We start from the raw sequence: 11,931 nt of genomic DNA on the forward strand, positions 1-11,931 counted from the left end.
AGATTGGCATGTCCAAAGTAGTGTATGAATGGATAATGTAGGTTTACCTAAGAACTTATGTACTGTAAAAATAAAAAACCATAATGCTTATATCAAACATCCCTTCAACATGCACAGTACTGTTTGACTATATCTTAGGCAGTTGTGGAAGAGTAGTGACTTATAATCCCACTATCTGGTATTACTCAGAAGAGGATGGATTCCCTTTTGATTCTGGTTCTTCAAGGTTTCTTTCTCATGTCGTCTTAGGGAGTTTTTCCTTGCCTGTGTGGCCGGCGGCATGGGGATCTACATCTACATCTGGATTTCTGTAAAGCTGCTTTGTGACAATGTCTATTTTAAAAGTTGTATTTAAATACCTTCTCAAAAAAACTGCTGCTCCATATGTTACATACTATAACAGATGTGATGTGAGTACTGAACAAACATGATTGATTCATAACCATAGACATAAGGGATAATTATTTCCACATTCCAATTGCTGTAAAGCTTAGATGATTCCTCCATTATGCAGAGTGCAGACTGACACCATCATGGTGATATAATCTAAACACAGGTATTGGCAAATCCACAAGATGGTTCAGTTAATTTCAAAAGTCTGTAGCAAAGTTTGTGAACTGACAGACAATTCAGTGAGCAATGTAAGTCAGACAAGGCAGAGCAATGTAAGTCAGACAAGGCAGACGCAGTTGCTTTGGGAGAGGATGCATTGACACATGACTGGCCCAATTAATGGCTGCAATGGCTTTCCACTACTGTTACTGTTACGGATACTGCTGCAGCACATTCAACAGACTATACAACTAGTGTTGCCCCATTCTGGCTATACAGAATGATTCCACTTGTTGTTTTCAAGATGACACCAGTGGGATTGGTTGCAATCATTACTGCTCTGACCACACTTAATTTGTTTTTGTAAATTATTTGGACATTTCCTTACTTTAATCTCTTTTTCTTTTCCCCACATCTTTCATCAGATATGATAGAAACACTCTTATTTCTATTGGTTTACAATCCACTCACTTATTGCCATTTTTAACACTGGATTCATGCTGGCCGAGCGAGATCCTGAGGAGGAACAAAGAATGCGACCCGAAGCAGCGGCCCCGATTGGAACGACCTGGCATCGAGAACAGGCTGAAGGCTCATGCACACCATGCTTCCCTGCCTAGCATCCTGTTAGCCAATATCCACTCTCTGGAGAACAAGCTTGACAATCTCAAGGCCAGGGTTAAGTTCCAGAAGGACATTCGGGCCACTCGAGTTCTTCCACACCAAACTTGTCAAACCATATCTTCACGGATATCACATTGTGTTCAGGGGCACTGTCATGCTGGCATATGTTTAGGCCTTTTGGTTCCAGTGAAGGGAAGTCATAATGCTGCAGCATACAAATCCACTCTACATAATCATTGTGCCTCCAACTTTGTGGCAAAAGTTTAAAGAAGGCCCACATACTTTTGCTCATGTAGTGTAACTGTGGCACTGTGACTGAGTGGCGGGCTGCCAGGGCCACCTGGGTCACTCACGTTTGACAAGTATGACCAGAAGAAGAGCCTTTTATATTTTTCACACAAGGTCATAAGTCGACTTTGTTATTAGTGTTCAGCAAAAACACAAATAAATGGGAACACTCCACTAGCTCAGAAGGAAACTTCCCTGACTCAGTTGTAGAATCACCATTACAAATGTAACGTTCTGCTGTGTTAGAGGAAAAATACCGCAAAAAGTCAAGAAAGAACCTGAAGTATGAAAAACACATAGCAGTGCCCTGAGTGAGAGGAAATCCTCTCTAACTTTGCAATTATACTTATGTCATAACTTTGCATGTGTCTGTTGTCATGGAAATACCGGAGATGGCACTTGACTACATTTCCCATAAGCCACTGCACCCCACTGGACTGCCTGATCCTGCTTCACATTTCTGTTAATGAGCACTAGTATTTAAGTCACGTCTTGCGCAACACTTTTGTCTTGCTTTTGTCTTATGTTGTTGCCATATGGTTATGTTCTGAATTCATAGTTCTTGTTCTGTCTCTAGTCTATTACATTTTCTTAATTTGTTAATTTTTCATTAAATTCTTATCTGTATTTGCATCCGTCTCACCCTCAATTACATGACAGAAAGCAATACCTACAATGGGTACAGCAGATTTTCTTTCCACCCAAGAGGACATTTTGGAGTACCTGAGGTTGGAACCAGAGGGAAGGGGATCTTGGGCCAGGGCCATATATAAGTATAAGTATGGATGGAGGCCATGCGTAAGATCTTTCCCCACACTCCCTCCCTCCGTCCCTCCACTATTCCGGATTTCTCTCTGCCTGCCAAGTTCTCCATTGCTCAGCCTCCCTGCTTGACTGACAGTGTTGCTCCGCTTCCCTGTTCCATTGAGGATGCCTCTCAGCCCTCCTGTACAACTGAGGACGTTGCTCTCTCTCCTAGTTCAACTGAGAGCTCCGCATTACCTCCCTGCTCTGCCTCAGTGTCACTACGCCAGGCGTCCTCTTTGGACATCGCTCCACTTTCCTACTCTGCTGAGGACATCGCTATGCCTCCTTTCTCGGTTGAGGACATCCCTATGCCTCCTTGCTTGACTGAGGATGTCGCTCCTTTTCACTGCTTCACGCCGTGTGTCACTCCCCCTTCTTGCTTCGTGGAGGACATCACTCCCCCCTCCTGCTTTGACCGCCTGAACCCGTTTCACATTTCTGTTAATGAGCACTAGTATTTACGTTATGTCTTGTGTCACACTTTTGTCTTATGTTCTTGTCATGTGGTCATGAATTCATAGTTCTTGTCCTGTGTCTAGTCTATTACATTTCTTAGTTTGTTCATTTTTCATTAAAGTCTAACCTGCCTTTGCATCTGTCTCACCCTCAATTACATGACATCTAAATGTACAATGTCTAAGTACATTGGTCAAGTTTGTAATACACCCTCAATTACATGACATCTAAATGTACAATGTCTAAGTACATTGGTCAAGTTTGTGATACATCCTCAACTACATGACATCTACATGTACAATGTTTAAGTACATTGGTTTGTGGCATATGTGAAAACACTAGAAAGCACAAGTGTTCATAGAAACATGGCTCATTTTCTGAGTTCCGTAATTATATTGTAATAGATATAGACATTGCTGCAAAAGCTATGATGGCTAGAATTAGAAAGGGTGTGACTGGCATGCTGGAAAGCATGCAGAGCTTATATCCTGGAATGCAATATACACTAAAAAGTACTAGACTTTGCACTTAGGCATAGACCAATAGGCAATGCTTTAACATAAGTGCTGTACACATTATTCAGCAGCAATACACAAAAGAGCACACATACGCACACACTGTACTAAAATCTGGGCCTATACATTTACAAAGCATACCCAAGACTATAAATATATTAAAATATCTTGTTGTGTAAATATTAAAATTCAAGCAAAAGTATTTGTTAAAAAATATCCTCCCAACTGTTAAATCAGAGGAACACACAGTTGTTAAAAGATGACGCCCTTAGTCAAAATTATGCAGACTATTAATTTAATTCAAAATAATCAGTTTTATTGTATAGAAAGTAGTATTTTTTTTCTTTTATGCTGAAAACCCTTTTGACAGAGTAGAATGGTCTTAATTTATTTCATTGTTTAAGAAGGATTTACAAAACCTATTCAAACTTTTTCCCTTTATCCCAACTAACTCAACAGAAATATCTGCTTTCACTGTTTCTTTTTTCCGGGCTATTAAGCCTGCAAAAAGGATCATAAAGTCTCATTCTCTGCCCATAAACTTCTGCTGTATGTTTTCAGCCCCTTACATTCTACTCCACATATGATGCATACTTTACAATAGTGTAGAACCTGGTGTGTGAGGGTGTGGAGGAAGACTCTGGAGGTCAGTCAGTAAAACAATTGGTCAGAAAACCTGGCCAATTTGTCCCAAAAATAAGGAGATGGGTGAGGCGAGGACTAACTGCTGCCACCTCTTTATGCTTTTGCCCCCGGAATTTAATAACTTATACCAGAGGATACTCATGAACATCCCTGTGCACACATACCTCGCCAACACCAATTGTGCATTTCCCAATGCCCTGCATTAAATCATATTTGGATGAACAGTGGTCTGTTTACACCCCACTAGTCCACCAAAGGTGTCTAATGTGTCCGTAGTGTATGAATGGGTCTGTGAGTGTGATTGTGTGCCCTGTGATGGACTGGCACCCTGTCCAGGGTGTACCCCGCCTAGTGCCCAATGCTCCCTGGGATAGGCTCCAGGTTCCCCGCGACCCTGAGAAAGAAGTAAGCGGTAGAAGATGGATGGATGGATGGATAGTCCACCAAGGCCTGGTGTGTACTCCCTTATATACTCATTGACACGCATTGCGTTCCTGTTCGATCAGGGGAGGTCTGCGGCATGTCAGGGATCTGAATCAGTGTTCCCACTTCCATTAGGGAATGCTGATACTGGAAATGCCTGGCTTCCCCAATGCACCAGCCAACCTGCCCAGGCTTTGCCACAGTCATGGTGGACACAGGAGGTTCCACTTGTGTAGTGAGAGAAGGAGCTGGGGGACACATCCAAGGAAGAGGAGAAGTGGAAAAGTGGGTGGGTGTAAAAGTGGGGAGAAAACGAAGATTGGGAAGCAAGCTTCAGGTCCCTGGCACCTTGGTTCCAGGGAGTTGGTACTGGGGGAGGAGTATGGAGAGGAGAGAGAGAGAGCGAGGGAAGAGAGTTATGGGTGACCAGGGACCACCATCAAGTGATCCTCCGCCATCTGAATGGCATCCAGGGACGTAGGCTGTTGGCAATGGACTTCCTGTCAGGAGTTGCATGATGAATTGTTCCAGTAGCACCAGCTCCAGGAATGGGGACACAACTGGAGAAGTGGTGGGCTGCAGCAGCTTTCTCGGCTTGCTCCTGCATGGTGGCTTCAAAGTGCCATTGCTGCTTGTTGTGTAGGTCAAGAATCGCTTGTTGTTGGGTTTGGTGGAGGATGGCGAGGGACTTTAGGATCTTGCCAAGTGGGGAGGCTTCCATGATGGCATCTGAGTCTTCTGAAATCCCAGGTTTCGGCAGCAGTGTATAACCTTGTGTGTGAGGGTGCGGAGGAAGTCTCGGGAGGCAGACGGAATTCTAGAAGAGCGCCAGGCTTGTGTTCACACCGTGCTTTTCAGTGGACTTTTTTAAAAAACTGAAAACGGTCCATCAAGAACTTGTGGCTTTCATTCTGTTCAAGTTCAAGTTCACACTCCTCGATGTGTGTGTGTGTGTGTTGCATGCTCTGCCAGTTCAATTACTCACTCTCTCTCTCTGATTATGGCTGTCCCTGAAAGCACAACAAAACACAAATATGTAGACCGGTGATAACAAGACACAGGTGAGAATCATCACACATTACCTGACGATTCAATCCACCTCCTCTCTGTCTACAGCTGATGCTCGATCATGCCCCCACTGTCATAAAAAGTAAAAAATTTTCTTGGGTTCAAAACTTAGCTAGCAAAAAAGTAAATGCGTCCTTCCTTGGTAATCAACACACATTTGCACTAGCTTTTAAAATATAAACAAGTTGAATGAGTAAAGGTTTTACACTAGAGAATACAGAGCGAAAGCTGCAAGTCTAGGATGGACTCGTTTTTGAGTTGTTTTCATTTTGCTGAGTTTTTAAAAGTGAGCTGAAAAGCACAGACAGAAAAAATGGAAGCACGGAGCTCAGCTAAAATTCCACCTGTCTCTTGAGACAGTGTGAGACAGTATTCAGTCGGGACAGTCCCGACTGAATACCGGGAGATAAGGTACATGTTTGACTACCCACATCAAGCTCTAACTTGCTTGCAAAGTGGCAAGGACCCTTTGAGGACATCAAATATACCAGCTCCATCTTCATAAACTGTGGAGAGAGGCAGTTCCTATGGCTCTGGTGATGGTGGTGCCTGAGAGGGAGGAGCTGGAATCAGAGGTCAGTCTAAAAAGTATGGCCCAATTCACCCTGCTCCCCTATGTAGACAACCTTTCACTGTTCCATAGAGCACAGGTTGCCAGGATGCAATTGGAATTTTCTGATGTTTTCACGTCGACCTGGTCTCATTGTCCCCATAGAGCACCACATTGAGACTCTTCCAGGTGTGGTTGTCCACAGCTACCCATTCCGGTTACCTGAACACAAAAAAATGTGGTTTGAGATTAACTCAAGGCTATGCTTGACAAGGGAGTAAACAAGAAGTCCCACAGTGATTGGAGCAACCCAGTGGTCTTGGTGCCCACGACCGACGGGTCAGTCCATTTTTGTGTGGACTATAGAAAAGTCAACACGGTGTCTAAATTTGACACATATCCTCACATTGAAAAGCTGCTAAATCAGTTAGGTGCAGCTTGCATGTATTTGACATCAGACTTAATCAAGGTGTATTGGCAGATTCCCTGGTCTCCAATACCCTGAGAGAAAATAGCTTCTTCCACTCCGTTTGGGTTTCACCAATTTGACACCCTTCCGTTTGGGTTGTTTGGAGCTCCAGCGATGTTTCAACGTCTCATGGACAGAATCTTCCAACCGCACTATGCATATTACAGCATCTGAGGGCTGTCCTGAGATCCTTGAGACAGGCAGGACTCACACCAAACCCAAAGAAGTGAGCAGTTGGATGGGAGGAAGTGCGGTATCTGGGCTTCTACTTGGGCCATGGGCTGGTGCATCCCCAAATTGAAAAGACAGCAGAGAATGCAGCCTGCCCTAGACCCAAGACCAAAAAGCGAGTGAGGCAGTTCCTGGGGCTTGTTGGCTATTATCAAAGGTTTGTACCTAATTTTTCGGATGTCACCAGCCTGATCAAAGGGAGTGCCAGATCTGGTCCAGTGGGCAGAGCCGTGCGAGTGGGCTTTCTGCCTGGCAAAAGTGATTTTGTGTGGGAGCCCACTATTGCGTTCTTTTGACTTTTCTCTCCCTGTTGTTCTGCAGACTGAAGCATCAGACAGAGGGCTGGGGCCGTTTTGTCCCAGGAGACAGTCAGCTGCAGGCCAGATGGCTACCCACCCTGAGTCGGGCACTCGGGGTATGTAGCAGTGGGGGCGTGGTCAAGCATCAGCTGTGGACGTCAAGGAGGCAGATCGAACCAGCAGGTAACACGTGATGATTCTCACCTGTGTCTTATTACCACCAGTTTACTTATTTGTGTCTCTTTGTGCTTTCAGTGATTCTCATAACCAATGAGCGCAAGATACAGGAAGTGCAATATAGCTGGCAGAGCTCACAAGACATGCATATACACACAAATCTTCTGGTAAACATGTAAATATCTTATGTAGATCTTGAAGGGCAGTACTAAATGAAAAAATGTGAGCTTTAAACAAAATAATAATTTACACCAAGCATCTTGTTCAAAAGTTTACACCCCCCTGAATCTTAATGTATCATGTTGCCTTCCTGAGCAACAGTGAATGTTCGCACCTTTTGTAATAGTTGTGTACGAGTCCCTCAATTGTCCTAAGTGTGAAAAGATGGATCTCAAAATCATATAGCCACTGTTGGAAAGGGGTCAAATATGCAGAAGATGCTGGAAAAGCAAAGAATGTGCTGGACCTGGAGGATTTTTCTGAAGAACAGTGGGCACTTTAACTGCTCAGGACAAACAAGGAACTTATGAACAACTATCATAAAACATAAACACACTCATTGATCATCCAGGTAACAACACAGTATTAAGAATCAAAGGTATGTAAACTTTTGAATTTATCCATTTGGGCAGCGGTAGCTTGGTGGTTAAAGGCTCCAGGTTACTGAACAGAAGGTCAGGAGTTCCAGCCCCAGCACTGCCAAGCTACCACTTTTGGGCCCTTGAGCAAGGCCCTTAACCCTCAACTGCTCAGTTGTATAAATGAGATAAAAATGTAAGTCGCTCTGGATAAGAGCGTCTGCCAAATGCCGTAAATGTAATGTGTAAATTCAGTTATTACTGTGTCTTGTTGACTATATATAAACATCTGTTATGTGTAAGTGTTTATTTAAGACAGTACTAAATGGAAAACAAAACGGATTTTTTTTTTTTTTTTTTACAATTATTAACATTTTGCAGATTCTGCCAGGGGTATGTAAATTTATGAGCTGTATATAATAAATACTCAGACCAATGTTAGGATTTATTCATGCAGTGTTTATTATATATTCTCCAACACCCTATAATGTTTCAGACTGAAAAAAAAAATCAGACAACCAAAGCTTGAGGCATATTGGCTTCAGACACCAATTTCTTAGTCATTTTAAGATAGCCATCAGTTATCCTGCTGCAGGAAGAGATGCATGATCTTGCACCTGTGAAGATTGCCAGAGTAATTTCTATGCTTCAGCATGCACTATATGCTAATACAGTTTATACTTTATGGGTTATATTCTCAGTGCTAATGGGGTATAAATGGATGATAGCAAAATCCAAACTAAGACTATCCACTGAATAACCACAATCAATTTATTAAAGTCCAAATACACATTTTCTTGGTTTTCAACCCTTTACTGACAATTTAGTCAGGATTCTATTCTATTACTACATCCCTTACCTCCACTGTCAGGAGAAGCCTTAAGACTCTCCAGTGGTCAGAATCAGCCACCAAAGTATTCCGACTTTGAAAAAAGGACACCCTGGCCCTACAATACCTTTAGTTGTTAAGGTGGATACTGCAGACACCAGAGTAGGAGTTATGTTATCCCAATGCCACAGCATTCCACAGTAAATGAATTATTATTATTATTTTTTTTAAACACATGATGTTATGGAAGCTGCCTGCTACATGTGCACAATCTAAAACCTCTTAACACTTGCTGACCTAATGACCAGTGTTCTAGAAATTTTTATTCTTCTAATATACTTTTCCAAGGCATGCAGACTCCTTCCCCTTCCAAAATTACCCAACATTTTGGAAACAGCGGAAGCACCATTTCATCATGTGTTTCATTTGTGCGGTTTACCTGAGGACATGGTGTCTGACCAAGGCCCACAAGTCACTTCTCATGTGTAAAGCATTTGTATATTTCTCTTTATCAGTGTAAGTTTAACATCTGGATGTCATCAATCTAATGTCTAACTAAAGTTTGGGGAAAAAGTCCACACCTAAATCTTTACTTCCTACCTCAATTTATATATATTTTCATCTTTCCATTCCACATCCCAACCCAAGTTTTCACATACATTTACAAATATCATAGCCAATTCTAAGCCTATGCTGCCTCATATCTTCAAAAGTGGATTGTCTTCTGATCCTGGGGCCATTTGGGTTTGGAGTTGTATTGTCTCATTTGCCCTCTATCATGGTCCGTGTACTCCATCGCATGCTTCATCCCTCTGTACAATGACTATTTCTCATTCATCATCCATCTACTATTGGCTTTCACCCACTTCTTCTGTCCCTCCTACCATGCCTCCTTTAAGAACTTCCAGTGCTTTAGAAAAACAGAGACAGAGAGCATTAACTTAGCAGGTTGCTGCATCTTCCACCTTGCCCTGAAGACATATTTGCAGTTGCTCCTCCTTCAATCAGGTTTGGCAGTTTCTTTGTTTTTGTTGATTCATATATCATTGATATGTTGAATTAATTTATTTAAACCCTGTGAGAGCTTTAGTCTATAGTTATCCTGCCATTTTTTGAGGACTCATAGTCATCAATCTGCTAATTTAGCAGGTGTCCACATTGTTAATAATGTACACTCTAATTTTGTATACATTATTCCATTACTTGCAAGCTACAGTTATAAATTAACTGAAATTTGGAACAAAGACAACAACTTAAGCATTGGGCCTGGCTTGCATAAAGCAGAAGCTGCCCTACTACAGCCCATGTTTCCCCAGAGTCCCCAGTACCATTTCACTGTCATGAATGGGAGCTGGAAGTAGATGCAAATGCAATTCAGGGTTTTATTTAAGAAATTGGCAAACAGATCCAAAACATGAGGCAAAAGAAGTAAACAGGAACAGGCAAAGGTCAGGTAATCAGCAACCAGCAATACTAGGGCAAATCCAAAAAATTCAAAAGCCAGTTAGCAAGGCAAGTTCAAAACCAGAATATCAAAACACAGAACACCTGGGCGGGCTACACTTTGCATTCTGGGAAAAAGAGTTTGTTGTTGATTCCTGAGTTGACCTTACATAACACTCACAAACACTCTCTTTTTCTTTATTTCATGTATCATATTGTAGTATTGTGTGATATTGATGATATTGATGTCATATTGTGTGTAAAAACAGCATACCATGCCTATATACATATAATATTGTGCAACAACAATAGTGTCATAGTAAGGTGCTGCTAGACCAGCTTTAAAGTGCCTTGGCATTGACTGCAAGTCTCTGGAACTGTACAGCAGGGATAGAACTATTAGATCACACATCATGACATCATTCATGTCATCACTGAAATCTCATGCTACAGTTTTAAGTTTAGTGGTAATGGTATTAATTTTTCAGTTTATTTTGTTTGGTATTTGGAGGAAACACAACATGATCCTAGAGCACTACAGCCTTTGTGATAGACATCACAAATGCAGCTGCCTATCTTTGTGCACAGGGAAATTGTCATGGTTTGACCCGGTTTGGGCATCTTACTTTTGGCCATAAAGTGTAGCAACAGATGACAAATAAAAGACATTCAAGCAGATTTAAACACATTGTATAGAAACAGAATGATGGAAGACAATATATCAGCAAAAAGGTGAAAGTCAAACACGTACAAATAATTTGTTGTCACTAATATTCCGTAGCTTTTAAACTCTGTGTGTGTGTGTGTGTGTGTGTGTGTGTGTGTGTGTGTGTGTGCGTGCATGCGTGCGTGCATGCGTGTGTGCGTGTGTGTGTATGAGATGGTTATGCAGCTGTAAGTATGCACTCAGTGAGCATTAGCTTTGTGGATCAACCCTCCAGTTATGTAATTTGCTCTACACATGGATATATTGGATGTACTCACAGTAAGTATGTGTGTGTGTATCCAGCATGTGTGCTCTTTTGGCACGTGTCCTAGGATGCATGTCCATATGCACGTTTTTTATAATGCACTATAGTGCACTATATTTAGAGTGTGTGTGAGTGTGTGTGTGTGAGTGAGTGAGAAGGGGAGAGAGAGAGAGAGGCTGGACAATATCCATATGGCTCCCTTTTGCCTTTCTCTCATAGGATCTGGATTATATGTTGTTTTCTAATTTTGCAAGTGCTGGGAACAACATTAACACATTGGCCAGTGTGTGCCAGTGCATAGAATGAGTGTGCATGTGTGCGTGCATGTCTTTGTCCATGTGCCATGTGTGTTATCAACACTGCATTAACAGTGCGACACACAAGCTGTAGAATTCCAGCTTCTGTGTATGGTTCCAACTATCTTTCATCTCTTTTTGAAGGCATACCCTTCCTCCACACTTACAAATCTCCCACAAACTGAAACACATCAAGGACAGTAAACAAATCAGTGCCTCTGGTTTCAGCATAATCATTTTCCTGGTTGCTGCTACTGCACAGATATGAACTGCTAATACCTAAAGATAAATTAAAGCATCACACTGGCATTCGTCACTTAACAAAGGTCAGCTGAAAGATATCACCTGGACAATGTTAGTCTTTGTCATTCTGTTTCACTTTATCTATTCCCCTCACTACACAGCATGAAATAACAGTATATAGACAGACACTTAAGGCCAAAAGGTCTTCACTGTGAAGGAGAGAACAAGACAGGGGGGATGCCCTATAACAGAGTCTGTCAATAACAAGAACCAGAAATAAGGTTTTCTATCAGCTGATACACTGTAATAATTGTAGAGTACTGAGCTGAAGTGGGAGCTTCCAATTTCATAAAGGGGATGCACTGGTGGAGAGTGGACTACACCACTTGGCTCTGGGGCAAAAGGCTTACAACGATGGTTGCTGGAGGTGCTGAAAACAAGCATTCAGCCCCTCTTACATGTTTCAT

This window comes from Ictalurus furcatus, chromosome 26 (assembly GCF_023375685.1).
Source record: "Ictalurus furcatus strain D&B chromosome 26, Billie_1.0, whole genome shotgun sequence".
NCBI classification, from domain to species: domain Eukaryota; kingdom Metazoa; phylum Chordata; class Actinopteri; order Siluriformes; family Ictaluridae; genus Ictalurus; species Ictalurus furcatus.